The 14,904-nt window shown below is 38.6% G+C and overlaps 1 long non-coding RNA gene across 1 annotated transcript in view; it reads right to left on the reverse strand.

Annotated features, from left to right (window-relative positions):
- LOC144246949 (uncharacterized) overlaps positions 1–14,904 on the reverse strand; it is a 45,599-nt gene that overhangs the window by 23,218 nt on the left and 7,477 nt on the right. The window contains exon 2 of the long non-coding RNA XR_013340661.1: positions 6,756–6,833. This is a non-coding gene — a long non-coding RNA (uncharacterized LOC144246949). The remainder of the gene's footprint in view (positions 1–6,755; positions 6,834–14,904) is intronic.

Genomic DNA, 14,904 nt, shown 5'->3' on the forward strand with positions numbered 1-14,904 from the left:
CTGAGCTTTGCAACTGAAAAGCACAAATCATCTTACCTAATCTTTCATGGGATCTTCCAGCCTGAAAAGCCAGTAAAATAAGCACACTGATGCTTTCTATAATTCCCTGAAAAGGCATTATTTTGGCTTTAGGAATAATTTAAGTATACCTATATAATTTGGATAGATGCCTCTATCAGAAGTGTCAACAAAGTAATGAATGTAGTAATAGAGTTATACACACAGGAAGAATCTGAATTACTCTGTGCAGTGAATAGTACATGGTCAGTACCTTTATAGTGACTTCTGTTAAACCCCTCAGTGAGGCTGGATGCCCCTTGACAAGGATCTAGTATTCTCTTGGACATATTCAGGAAACCATTCAAGAAGAAAAGGAGTGCATCTTTTCAGGATTTTTCAGAACTGTGGTAGTTTAGGGGCAGAAGAGGATTCAAGACAAGAATATACTTCAGCCTGTGTCTGTCGAACCACAGCCTTACTACCAGCTAAGCTAGGAAGAGAGTGGCAAGCACTTCCAAGGACTTTGAGATAAATGCAGTGGGATCTGTGGAAGTACTTTTTGAAGTCTTGGCTTTTATAGCTGTAAAATAAGAGAACTCTGTTCAGGCCTAGTGGAATTTATCAAGAAGCCAGTATGCAACACTTTTATATGACTTTCAGTAAAAGAGAGACAGTGTCATAATGGACAAGAAGGTCCTAAACAAGCCCAGGTAGCAAAAACGTTTACACCAGAAATAGGCATTTCTCCCCTTCTCCCCTCCCTCCTTCTCTCCTTTTTTATTCCCTGCCACTCTCCCTAAATGGAGTGCTACAGTTTTGCTGAATGAATAAATACCATGAGGGTTAATGTAACCATATTAGCTGGTAAGTGCATGGTCCAAACAGAGTGCACCCACAGTGTTAGTTATGGTTCCCCTCCCAGACGAAAGGGAAAGCAAGCAGGGAAGCCATCTAAGAGAAATTCTTATGTGTTCCAGCCAAAGACTATCTGAAAGAAAAGTACTGTGAATGTCTTGATTAACCAGAGCACTGTAATTGTGTAAGTGTAACTTGTGGTATAGCTTTGATGAAATATGAGAAACCATTCAGTGTTGAAGGGCAGACTAAGGACATTGATACACACTCTGTATTCCAGCAGGATTATTACAGAACAGGTCTTGGAGAGGAGATAACGCCCCAGATTTCAGTCTGCCACATAGAAGTAGCATAGATGTGATTGGTACACCTAAATTACAAGAGGATTGCTAAATATTGTCAAAAGTGTGTATAATATATTGCACATGTACTTTAATCCATATATACAAGGTCTGTATATGTTTTGCGCTTTACAAACAAAAAAAAAAATCTGTGTCTGACATAGCAAGCTCTCAGTCTTACTAGCAGGGTATGATTGGAATCCTAGATGCTTTTGATCATGTATTTTGTACTTCCACATCTCCAGTGTTCACATCTCAAATTAGATCCAGGAGGGTACCAGACCTTTTGTAGTGAATTTATATTCCTTATAATCTGTTCAGATGAGTCAGCATGGAAATAGGCATAGAGATGTGGTCAAGTCTACCCATATAAAGTCTGTTACTGAGTTTCATTAGAAACTCTGTTTACTTCTTTCATTTTAAAATTCAGAACTTCTGCTTTGCTCTAAAAGTGTGTTCTATGTTTAATGAACTTCTCTCACACTGGACAAGTCAAAAAAGCAGTCTTGTGATGAGTATGGCAGCACAGGATGGGAGGATGAACAGCAACATCTTGTCTTTGAACTCCTGTTTTTTCTTTTGTTATGAGAAACATGTCAAGTAATTAATTTTACAGCCTTCAATTGAGAATAAACTAATTTATTGCAAAGTATACATTTGTTCAGTATCAAGTATCACTCTCTGCTGTTGTCCCAACAAACATCAGCTGTTGGACTCTAACTTTCATAAATATTTTGCTATTTAACCTCCATGCTGAAGCAGCTTGTGACTTATGCTACTCTGTTGGCCACCAGTGACAGTTCCTCTCTAGCTGGTTTTGTGATGGTGTAAAGGGCTGGATGTGTGTCCTGCATAGTCTCAGGTGGACTGGTAGCAAATCTTAATGCATTGGTAGAATGGCATCCAGAGTTAAGATAAGTTTAGGTGTGCGGTCAGCTCTGCTTTTGTGCCTGTTGCTGCTGTACAGAATCAGCAAGGTGTTTAAATTACCATAGTTTTTATAGAGGGATATAATAAAATATAGCTTGGAGCTGCCATATTTGGACATGCTGTCCTCAAAGAGAACTTAAAAATTTTCTTGACTAGATAGAAGATTGTGAGTCAGCAGGTAAATTTATATAGACATACTCTGGCATTTCAAGGTGAAATGATGGGTTTGTAACCCATTTGTTTCTTTTCACTAAGTGGTAGTCTGAGGAGAAAGTTAGAAATACAAGTTTAAAGAGTAAATTATGCACGTCTCATGTGCAATCTAATTAAATTGAGCATTTACTCAGAAACACTTGCATTTTTTCGGCCACTACTACACTTGGTAGCAGAGAAAATACTTGCATAAAAATGTAAAACTAAATACACTAGGGAGAAAATCCCTGAATTATTTTTTAGTGGTCATACAGCTGAAGATTACTGAAACTAAATAAGATTTAGAGATTTCCTACCATTCCCAGTAATGCTTAGAAGAATTATTAACTTCAGAATCTCTCTAACAAGAGCATTTGCTACTTGCTGGCATTTCTGTTTTAATTACTGGGGGGAACATAATGTGTTTGACAAAGCTGAAAGCTGCAATGCCTCATACTGTTTCAGCAATATATTGTGGTTTTAATTTATCTTAACCCATAGTGATCAGTGGGACCTGAATTTATGACAGCAGATTTCCAGTCAAATGTCCCTTGATTCCAGAATGCCTCCAAGCTGTTTGGCTTGGGACTAACACTAACTTCACAGATTTTAATCAGCAGGTAAATAGCTGTCTACTGTGTAAGGCTAAGTGGGAGTTTGTACATTAAACTCTTCAGATTAACACAGCTGGTGAAACAGAGTGTTGTCTTTATTGTAAATACACTGGTTTGTGCATACATAGACATATCATTGGCTGAACAGCTTTCTGGGTGTGGCATAATTTTGTGGCAATGTGTGGGTTCATCATGGCTGTAAATTAAGCACATATGTAAGCATTTACAGAATCAAGAGTTAAACATTTCCAGAATCAAGAGTTAAGCAAATGCCTTTGTGTTAAAAGCTGAATGTGAGCAGTCCAGGTAAGAGAGGAATTCAAGTGCTCAGACCCCCTGGAGCTGCTGGCATGGATGGCACTGGTGTGTTGCTGCCCTGAGTGATCAGCACTTTTTTATTCTTTGTCACAGCTCATCTTTGGTGTTAGTTGTGCTTAAGCAGAACACACAGTTTGTTGCTGTTTTTTCTGTACAAAGTCTCTTCAAACACCAAAAAAAGGGGGTGGGGGAAGGAGAATTTTGAAATGTATGCAATTGCCTCTGTTGCTATGTGAAATTTAAAAGCTTTTCTTTAGGGAGGAGTAGTACTTAAGGCACTTGACCATATTACAGAAACATATATCAGTGAGTGAAACCTTGCCAAAAATAACTCATTTCCCTCACACTTCTCACAGGATCGAACAGCCTTTCTTACATTAGCACCAGATTTAAAAAGGCTGTGTCAATTCTTGTCTGTTCTGCTTTAAAAATAGTCTTTCCAATTCCAATTACTTGACATAACACAAGTGCTGCAGATGAATTCAAAGTTGAGCCTGAGCAGTAAAGAAGGTAGTTATTTAACTTAGTTATACATCTCTGTCATCCAGGGAAGAATTGCATTGACAGTATCACCAAGCTGAAAGAAACAATCCATTTTATTTTATAGTTCTGTCCATCTAAAAGCACTTATTCCCTGCATAAGCAGCAGTATATCTTTTCCAGGAACTAGGTGTTTTCAATGGATTGTGGATTGGGAGGGAAGAAGTGGATTGTATAAAGGAGAGAATAAGGGGAGTGCATATTTTATTGCTGTTGCACTGGGTGGTTTAATCAGATCTTACTTAAGGTCATAATACATTTGCTGGGGATGATAGCCTGTACTTCAAAGTAGACAGATAATTCCATTCCATCCAAACCCATTTTGTGCAGAGCTTATCACATTTCAGTAAATGTAGTTTGGGTTATAGGAATCAGATTTGGAATTAAGCCATTTTTCACCACTTTTTTTCCTGGGTTATACTGTTCATTGATTACATTCAAGGCTGTTGAGTTGTTTGTATCAGCTTTGCTAGACCCAGAATGCCTGAGAATTCATCACTGGTAGGAAGAGGGCTTATGATCATTTTGCTATCAAACTGTTTCTTCTTTGGGGGTTACATTCTGGCTTTTATGAATGAATTCAGGTTTTATTGGAGTTCCACAGGCTATAGACAGTGCTGTGCTTAAGCCCACAGTGCAGTAAAGGAGGTGCCAGCCCTGCCTTGCCTGTACCACAGCCACCTCACCAGCAGTTGCAGTGACATGGTGATTATCTCATCATTTCTCATCTATTCTGACATGTATAGCTGTGACATTTGTATTAATGCTCATCACAGTTCTCACTACTTAGTAGTGGTTTATTCTGTGAAACCCTGGTCATTGGTTCAAGCTTTAATTCAGCTATAAGAGAAATAGAGGCTCCCTTGGGCAGTAGGTTTTCTCTGATATGACAACAGGTTTGGCTTGTACGTAGCATTTGGTTCCTCTCAAATTATGAAACTTGGATCCAAGGGGATTTTGGCACTGCATTTTGTGATTTTGCTGCCCTCTCCCCTTCTGCAACGTTTTCTTAATTATGTCCCATCGTAATTGCTGCTCACTCCTTTGTGACTTTCATGTTTATAGTTTACTGGGGCATTTAAAGTTTGGATTTGGTCTGCTAATGACTGTGGAAAGGAAGATTACAATATATATACATACACCTTAGGTGTTTTTCATGTAGTCTGTCTCAGTTCCTACTCATGTACAGTTTTACAAATAGTCTTACACAAAAAAACTAAGACATTGCATATTATAGTGCATTTTGCTATGTCAAAATTCAGCTCCCACATTTGCTATGCATGAATTTTACTTTTGATCTGTCTATGCACGAGTGTCTATATGATATGGCTTGAAAGCTCTCAGAGAATGCTACATAAACACTGCATGGGAATAAATTCAGGGGAAAAAAATCCCTTCATACTATTTGAAGTATGATTTTGTTAGGAGAGTAGCATCAAGACCAGTAATTATCTGATAAGAAATGGTACATTGTGTTGATTTCATTGATAGACACACATTTGAGAGACATCAGCAAATGCGTCAGATCAGAGAAGTGTCATGTGTTTTATCTTTTTGTTAGAAAGGCTATTGGCTGCATTCAGTAAGTGAGCTATCAAACATGCCAAATAAAACTTACCACTTGGGAACAGTTACGTGAGCGGTCCATTATTCCTACATACATATAACTGATTACTCAAGTATTAGATTTACAGCACTTGTAATAAAACTTGTTAATTTTTGAAAAGAAACAAATTGTTTGCTATCAGTGAAACAAGAACATTTTTATTTTGGTGGTGGGAGTAATAGGGGTGTGGTTTGACAGTGAAAGATGTAATTAAAGTTTTTTTGGTATGGACTCTTTATTGTATATGAAAATACTGTTTAAATCAGTAAAACCAAATTAATGAGCTCTTCCTTGCTGCTTACTCCCTGTAAGCATATGGGTACTGTTGGAAACCAAGGGGGTTTTTTCTGAGACAGTCACAGTGAGGGCAGCAGAGATGCATATCTTTATCCCTTTCCTTCACAGCACATTTATATCAAGCCATGTCACAAAACAAACTCCAAGTGCTGTGAGCCTTCCCATAGTATGAGTGCAGGCATCCATGAAAACTATCCTTTGTCTAGTGGCCTTTTCTCTGAGAATGTAATTTTTTTCACTCATGTGTGTTATTCCTTTGAACTCTGAATGAGCACTTTGGCTGAACTTGGCAGAATTATACATTTAGAATTAAATGCCAGCAGTTTCTTCCTCTTACCATGCAGAATTTTGTCATAGGCTTTTCAGACAGTAAGCACAGCAGACAGTGCACGTTTATTAGGTTTTTAGCCAACTTGGTTATGGTTTATTTTACACACATTGTGTGTATAAGGCCTTTTGCTTTTACAGGGCTGTTCCCCAACTCACCCCTGGAACATGCTGGTTAATTCCTATTGTATTCTATAAGTATTGTGGTATTATCATTATCTTTTTAGAGAGAGAGAATTATGTGTTATCTGAAGTACTGTTTAGAACGTTCAGTGTAGGCATCCTGACAAACTGTGGCATTGCTTCAAATGCTGCATCTGAAAAGTGTGGTTTTCAACATTATCCAGACTTGTTCTTTATTTGCAATAGGAAGTGAGGAAAGTGTTCTTATTGCCTATAGAGGGGTCTTTGATCTCAGTCACCTTAAACTGAAGTCTTTAACACTTACAATTTTGGTTTTTTTTAGGTAGATTCGCATCTTAGTTGTCTTTCTTGAGTCTTGTACTTAAACTGAGGTGCCAGGGCAGTTATGGTGTTCACAAAGGGAAACGCTGGCTGGCTGCATGTCCATCAAATTTCTGATAAAGAGTCTGCAAAACTTGTGTTTGATTTTTATGAATGCTGTACATTGTCATTGCAATTTAGGCTAACAAATGGAAAAACCAAACAGACAGGGGTGATGTTTCCGGTATTTGTTCTTAAAATGTGTCGTGGCTTCCCAATGCAGGTACTTACATAATGGCTGGCCAAGGAGAACTTGTTCAGCAGCAGAGAGGAATTAGTTGCTTTTTAACTTCCGTTGCTATAGAGTACCTAGCCAAAAAAACATACCACATTTCATATTCACATTCCATTTTCAGAAGGAAGTTAAGTGCCTAAATCACCTTTTTGTATTACTTTTTTGGCTTATATATCTTTGATAGTATTTCTTGTCCAATTGGTCATCTTTTTCTATCTCACAGAGTACCCCACATTCTAGATAACAGAGACATCCATAAAGGCCTCTCAAATTTGATTTCCACTGGAAAAAGAAACATCTGTGGATTTCTTTGTGTGTCCTCCCTCCATTTCTGTGCTGACCTTTCAAGAATCTTCCATCCTCCATCCTTTTTCAAAGCCAGCAGGAGCTTTGTCTCACTAGGAAGCCCAGGGTCTGGTTCTAAACCAAAGCTGTTTCAGCTGCACACTTTGCCATTTAGGACAGACAGAAGCTGAAATCAGATCTGTAAAATACTTTGTTGACAGCCACAGGTGAGTCCATGTTCAGTGCATTGGAGATAAGTTATAGGAACAGGGAAATAAGTTTAGAGTTTAACAGTGCAGCACAGCAAGAGCAGGCAGCCAGCCTTAACTCCAGACAACACAATCCTTAGATGGGATTCTGGATCTCACCCTTATCTGTTGCATTATGACAATTATTTTGGCCTCTAGCTCATTAAGGCAAATGTTGACAGTTAGAAAAAAGAACTACCTGCGACACACTGTATCCTGTGCTGTTTGTGGTTTTAAAGTATTAGAAGATGCAAAAAAGCCCGTGTCAGCAAAGGAATTAATTATATTGACAAAGGCAACAGGGTATGAAAATGCATGTGATATGTAAAGTTACCAAATTAATGGCTTATTTACAACTTCAGCTGTTTTAGTACAGCATTTTGCCCAACTTCAAATTGTTCTAAAAAGGATTAGATATAATTAATGCTGTATGACCTCCTTCTTTCTTCTTTTCAAAGAATGTAGAGCTGTACATCTAATGAGGACCCCTGAAAGGACTATTATGTCCAATTGTCTCAATTATGCAAATAACGTTGATATTTTAGCAGAAGGGAGGGGATACTTCAAATTAAAAGTTTCAGCTCCTGCTTTAGCCTTTCTGCAGTGCCGGCATTTTTACAGCAAGTACATCCCCTGTTTGAAGAGAGGAAAGGAGGTTTAACAAATTGGAGATTTGGGCACTATCAAAGTAGATTTGTTGTGCCTTGTTCCACCATGAGATGAAAATACCCTCTGGGCAGAGAGATGGGTCATGAGACTTCTAAAGGATTACCTTCAAAGGGAGTCATGAGATTGGTTTGAACAAAGAAGCTGCTCACATGCTTATCATATGAAATTCTCTTCTTAAAGTGGTGGAAACCCATCTCCTTGGGAATTCTCATGAACTTCAGAGACTGAAAGTCCTAACAGTGAGATGAATGAGACATCTGAACAATAAACAGAGAGATGGGACAGAAGCGCAGAGTTAAATGCACTTTATTTATTCTAGCTGTAATTCATCTTTCCAAACTCTGAAACACTTCCAGGGACAAGCAGGTAGGACACAATTTTAAATTATTTTTCATTGCATTCCTGATAGTCTTCTACCTTTTGTCACAGCGATATGTACAACTGAAATTTGCGCTGAAGAGCTGCATAGTGAACTGCAGCTGATGGGAGAAAGATAATTCCCTTCAAGTGACAGTGTTCTGATTAGACTTCTTCTTAGATTTCTCATTTTGAGAGAAAGAAGACAAAATGACTTTTCAGGTCCAAAAATTATGTCTCAATACTTCAAAATTAAAAAATTTCTTGAGTGTGACTTCAATGTGATGTAGAAATGTTGGCAAAGAAGCATCATGTACCTTTTGATCTACCTCTGCAGAAAATTGAGAGGGAGTTCTGGGGTTTTCTTTCTTTTGTAGGTTGTAACTTTTCATTTTTTGAGGGCTGTCCTGAGTTTTAAAAATTAGCAAGTAATAGTACTTTCTGGAGCTGTCTTGTGGCAATGCACCTTCTGATGAGCAAGCTTCTTTCTGTGTCTATTTGTTTCCAGGAGAGTTCATCAAGGTATTATGGAAGTCTTGGAATGGGAAAAGGGCAGAATTTATGGTGGTTTTCCCCACCTCAGTGAGTGCTGACAATAAAGGAGGTTGCCCAGTGAAAAATATTTAACAACCTCCAGGAGTTCCCATCATGTTTGTACTCACAGTGGTGCTCCTCTTGTGTGAAGCAGTGCATTCCTGCCATAAAGCTCATTGGGCTGGGAGGTGAGAGGTCTCACGGAGCCCCAGCCTACCTGTGATCTCTGAGTACATACCAATCTTTTCAAGGGATTGAGGAGCCAAGGAAGCCCACGTTTGGCTCTTTAAAGCATGGCCCCAAAGAGGCTCCCATCCACTGTTGTGTCCTTCCTGCCCTTTGCTGTGGTCCCGCTGGGCTCTGAGCACACAGCCCTGCTGAGCCAGAGACAGCCATGGAAACAGCTCCTGGCCTGTTCCAGTCTCCTTTAGCTCCTCTAATTCAGGATTTAAAAGTTTTCCTTTCCATTTTTGATAACAGATTAAATCCAGAAAAATGAAACTTTTATTATATTTTTCTCCACTATCACTTTAATTCAAATAATGGATAGACTGTGACAAGCATTATAAAGAGAAGGAATAATGTGCTGCACACTGTGATGAAAAAGTCCAGGACACTGGACATGCTGTTTTCTGTTCTGTGGCACCTGTTGGTCCTCTTCACTCACCTCTTCATGGGTTTTAGATGCATAAGGACTGAAAAGATTGACCAGATTTTCTGAAAATTGTAAGCTGTGCAATCTCCCATTGTCCTCACCCTCTGTAATTATTTCCGCCCTGAAATACTCAGGTTTTCAGGAAGTTCCCAATGAATGAGTTGGCAACTCTCTGGTGTACATAATGCAGTATTTCAAATATAAGTATTTAGAGTCTGCAGAAAATAATTTAAACCTTAAATTCCAATGCTTTTATAAGGGTTTCTGAAAGATTATGAGAAATAATTTTGTGCAAACCCTGCAACCCAAGAGTTTAAATAGCTGGAAATTCTTTTTTGAAAACGACAGAAAGCAGCAGGGAATAAAATGCATCTGATTGTAGCATATTCTATTAAAGGTTTCAGGGCTTAGCTAATGCCCAGAAAAAAATTGCTCTACTGATTGTGAAATTAGCCACAGAAAGCTGTAAAAAGTTGCAAATTTTCAACAGCTCAAACTCTTTAGCAGAATTCTACCTGAAGAATCTTGCTATCAGGAAAACTGTGTGTGCTGCAAACTAATGTTAATTTCTCCAGAGACAGATTGGCTAACCAGTGTGTTACATACATAATTGCAAAAAGGGTGCATATTTACCGTACACAGGAGAACTAAATGTTTATAGTCTCTTTTTCGCAAAATATGTATTTGTTCAGCAGCTTCAGAATTGAGAGACTTATGAATATAGAAATGTTGTGTCGTAGCAGTTTTAAAGTACGTTTTATTAACGTGCATCTCAGTATGCTTTAAGTACTGGCTTTTTGTCACCACATTTTGAAAATGTCACTGTAACAAATTCTTCAAGCCCAGCTGTTTAGTGTGCCTTGCACTTCAAGTAGTAGTAATTACAACTGTGCATTTAGAGCAAACTCTCATAGATGAGTAATTCTCCATGCAACATGTAGTCATTTTATTCAGTTGTTTTATGTTTGTGGTTTGCCCTATTTCATAAAGACAAAGGTCTCAAACCATACTATTATGTCATGTATGAAAAATCAGCATGACAAGCTGACTTGTCAGAAGTTGTATAGTTCTCTCTTGAACTAGGAACTTGTAATCTCATATATCAAAGAAGTGCTTATACTTTTAGTCCTTTACCAAACAGCAAGCCCATCTTTGATTATTTCTACTCTAATAGCTTTGTTCTTAATATTGTGGACTTGAATGACACAGATCTCACTGATGGAGGCAATATTCTAGTCCAAATCAATGGTTTTTTGCATCTGCTTGTAAGTGTAGGGCTAGTAAGGGCTAGTCTTTTCTCCAGGTATGATTGACATCTATTGACACAATTTTCTAAACCACAAATAACCAGAATTAAGTATGTGAGTAGTTTTAGTGAGAACTGTTCTCAGGCTTAGTTTTGTATTAAGGGAAGTACCTTGTCATGTTGATCATGATTTCATAAGTGTTGATGAATTGCACAAAGGTTTGCTGTTGAGGGTGTTGAATACCAGGGGTTTTCATTATAATAGCAGTTTTATATTTCAGGTTAGAATGAATGGCCTGTACTAAAGGCTCATAGTTTAGAATAATTTAAGAGAAATAGCCCACATGAAAATAATCAGGAAGCACCCTGACTTCTTTTAAAACCATTATCTCACAGAGTCTTTGCATTAGCCAAGACAGATAATAGTTATAGTAGAAAAAACATGCCGGAGCCTTGTCAGAACTAGATACTGGGGTCATCTTAAATCTTTAAATAAGAACTATCAACAAAATTATCTTAGAGATGAAACTAGTAATTACCAGCCTACTTTGGCTAATATAATGTTAGAGGCTGCTTACTGTCTCTCCCTGCTTATCCATTGTGCTGTATCAGACCTCTTGAGAATGGTCACTTAGGTAAAGTTGCTCACCCTTCCCATCTTAGTGTCTTGGTTAGGGTGTAAGATCTGGGAGCAAAACTGGCCTATGGAATGTCTGCAGGCTGAAGGTTCTTTGGGGAGAAAAGTGCAGAGGCTCAGAACAGGCTGGTGTTTGTATTCCACATCACCCAAGCATCCAGACAGAATAGCTAAAGGCAAGAGGAGGATTTAGCAAGGTATTAACAGAACTGGAATAAGTAACAAATGGAGATTAACATTATTGTTAACATGTCTTCCCTGAAATCTGGTGCAGTAAGGTAAAGGACAAACTGTTGCAGGAATGCCTTTTGCTTCCTTAAAATGAGATAGATGTGGTGTGTAAGGTTGTCAATAAATTTATTTTGTATTCTACACAGAAAAATTCTTTATTGCGAAACTACACAGGGTATGTTCTCCCCAGACATGCACTGAGCCAGGCTGTGCTGCAGTACACTCCAAATGGTTCTTTAAGTTGCTTTATTATAGTTTCATTAGCTGTATAATTACATCAGTGCTGGGCTGTGCTTGCCTCTCTGTAGGAGCTCATCCAACACACTTTGCTTCTGTGCCTCCATGAACTTTGTGCTGAAGCTGGGGATCTCCACCATTTCAGAGCAAGCCAGTCTGCTGTGGTATTGAGGCTGTAGCTGTTCTTCCCATTGCAAAGCCTCTGGGGAAGTGCTGTGAATCTCTAAGAGATGCAGCAGAATTTCTTAGCTTTGAAAAAGGAGCTTGTTACTTCTTACTTGCATACTTTGCAAACTGTGTTCCTCAGTTAATGAACATAGAGAGAAAATGTAATTGTTTTCTTTCTTCAGCAGATGCTTGCTGTGCCTCTCTGGGAACACAGAGTGTAATGAAGCCTGAAAGCTCCTCACAGCTCTCTGTGCAGTGTAGCACCATTTTCTGGTTTGCACACCAGCAGCAGGAGGGATTTCTGGCCTCAGTACAACATTGCTTGCCTCTCTTACAGACACTGCCATCCTGCCTGGTGTGTGTTAGTCTCTACCACAGAAAAAGATTCCCTGACAAAGTTGCTACAAAAGCATGGGTTCAAACTGAACAATATGAAAAACACAGTGGGCTGACTGTCTTGAGATTATATATAGGATTTGATAAAACTCTCTCTATAACTAAGAATAAAAATTGTCTCAAGCAAATAGGATTTTATTTGAAAGAATCTTTAAGCTGTTACAAATCCCTTATTGATGCTTTTATTAGTGAAAAATATCAGAGGTCCTCTTGCTATTTGGTGTTTTTTGGTACTTCATAGTCTAATAATTACTAAAGCTATTCTTGGTTCTACAAATAGATTTTTGATAGAGCTTATGCTTTGGAAATTTAGTAGATTCATAGGCTGTTTCTGTGTTCTGTAGTTGGGGACATTGTTCATGGCTCTGGCTTCTTCGTGGCATAACACAAATTTAAAATAGCATTATGGTTTTATGCTCTCTACTTATTTAGCAATGAAGAACTTTTCAGTAAAATCTTATCAGTTTGTGAGTGGCTGCAGAATAGGCTATTAACATACATCACATAGTTTGAAGGATTTTTCTCTGAGCAAGACCTTGTTATTAGGAGGAAAGTAATTTCTAGGCAGAACTAACCACCTGAAAGATTAATTAGTTGGGCACTTGGAAAAATTGTTCCTTCAAAGTGAAGAAGGATGATGAGTAGTGTAATTGGAATGTTGCATTTAAAGGCAGCACAAAATAGAAATTGTTCTCATGTCAGGATTTAAGTTCCAGATAACAAAGATTTTGCTAATATAATGATTTATTTTTTTTTCCCAATTGTTTATTGTTCTTATTTACTTTCTTTTAAGTGAGTGCACATGCTCTTGATATGAATTTCATTTCACATTCAGGTTACTTCTTTCTCTCACTATCTCATCAAAGCAAACATCCCTGTGCTCAAACTTAGCATAAATATCCCAGTTTAATTCTGTATAGCATTCTAATTTTATAATTGGGCAACACAGTTGAGGTTGTATTTCCCTGGTAATGCCAGCTTTTCTGCAGCATGCTGCAAGCCATAGCAGGATTACCTGAAAAGTTGGTCAGATGGTGTTAACAGGGCTAGAGATGAATGTTTCCATAAATGACAACAATCAGTCCACATCTTAAAAAGATGTTGGTCAACGTAATTTGTCCTAATCCACAGATGTAAGCTCTGCTGCCCAGCAGATCCATTTTTGTATTATTGTGTGCTTGATTTAACCTGAACAGCTCTGTCAAACCCTCTATTATTCATGACATACATTTGTTTGGTCCCCTGCCTACTCCTTCAGTCCATTTGTGCACCAGGCACTGTCTGCACGTCCACTCCCCATCAATGCACCCAGCCCTGCTGTTCACATGCCTGCTGACCAGCTGGGCCTGGTCCAGGCAAAAACTCTCTGGAGTGCAGCAGCTGTGGAATACTGCTCCTTCCTGGGGCCCCAGGTGCCTCTGAGCTGTGAGACAGTGGATGCAGTTACAAGGTGAGGCCAAAGCCCCATCCCATCCTGTCCCCAAGACAAGCAAGCCAGGCCATCGAGCAAGGACACGAGTCCCTGTTCCAAGGAGCAGCACTCTGCGGGTCATTGGAGCTCAGAGGGCTCAGGACTGCTTTTAGACCTGCTTAAACCTGGGCTTTGGATGTGCTCCAGTGGCACAACAGACACTCATCCCTGCCACCCATCACTCCCCAAATTCTTCCACTTATTTTGCTGGCCATTACATTCGTCACAGTCACTAAATACTGTGCCATCCTCCAGGGGTATATCCTTACTAAAATTCACAGCTTCTAGTGACACAATGTCATGTCAGAGTTTGTAGCAGGACAGTGCCAGTGGCTTTCCTCTCCTGTCTGGATTCCTATCTTGCAGATTCACCAAGGATGTATTTATTGGTGCATAGCCCACGTGTTCTTCTTGTATAAAGCTGTAGTGAAACAGGGCTGCAGGTATTGTTTTGGTAGAGCCTGAAATTCAGGCCCAGTACTTGTTCACTGAATGCTTGGTTATATGTGAAGTTAAATATGTAACATTTAATGTTAATTTACTAGAAAACTGAAATTATCTATGTGTGGGAGAGAAAATTCTCTTCAGTTGCTGCAGCCATAGACATGCCTTTTTCTCAGTAAATAGTGTAATTCATTTGCAAAAGTCAAAGGATAATTGGCATTTGCGGAACTAGTTCTTGTGTTTATTAGTTCTTATATTAGCAAGGTGACTAGTGGTTTAGGGTCTTTATTTTGTTACTCTGTGATTTAAAAACCAGTTATACTAATTTCTATTTGTTTCTGCAGGAGGATACCTTTTTAATGCTAAAGACAAGTAGCAAAACCATACAGTGGAATGATATAAATCCAGTATTAGTTTATGCTGTTTCTCAGCAACATATTAGTTTATAGGTTGAAGTATATGAATTAGCAGCGGTATTGGTTTGGTTTTTGTTTTTGATCATAGCTTAGGAGACCTGTTGCAAGTTTACATAAAGAAGAACAAATATACCATTGAAATATGTTTTTT

The sequence above is a fragment of the Lonchura striata genome, chromosome 11 (assembly GCF_046129695.1).
Source record: "Lonchura striata isolate bLonStr1 chromosome 11, bLonStr1.mat, whole genome shotgun sequence".
Classification (NCBI taxonomy): Eukaryota; Metazoa; Chordata; class Aves; order Passeriformes; family Estrildidae; genus Lonchura; species Lonchura striata.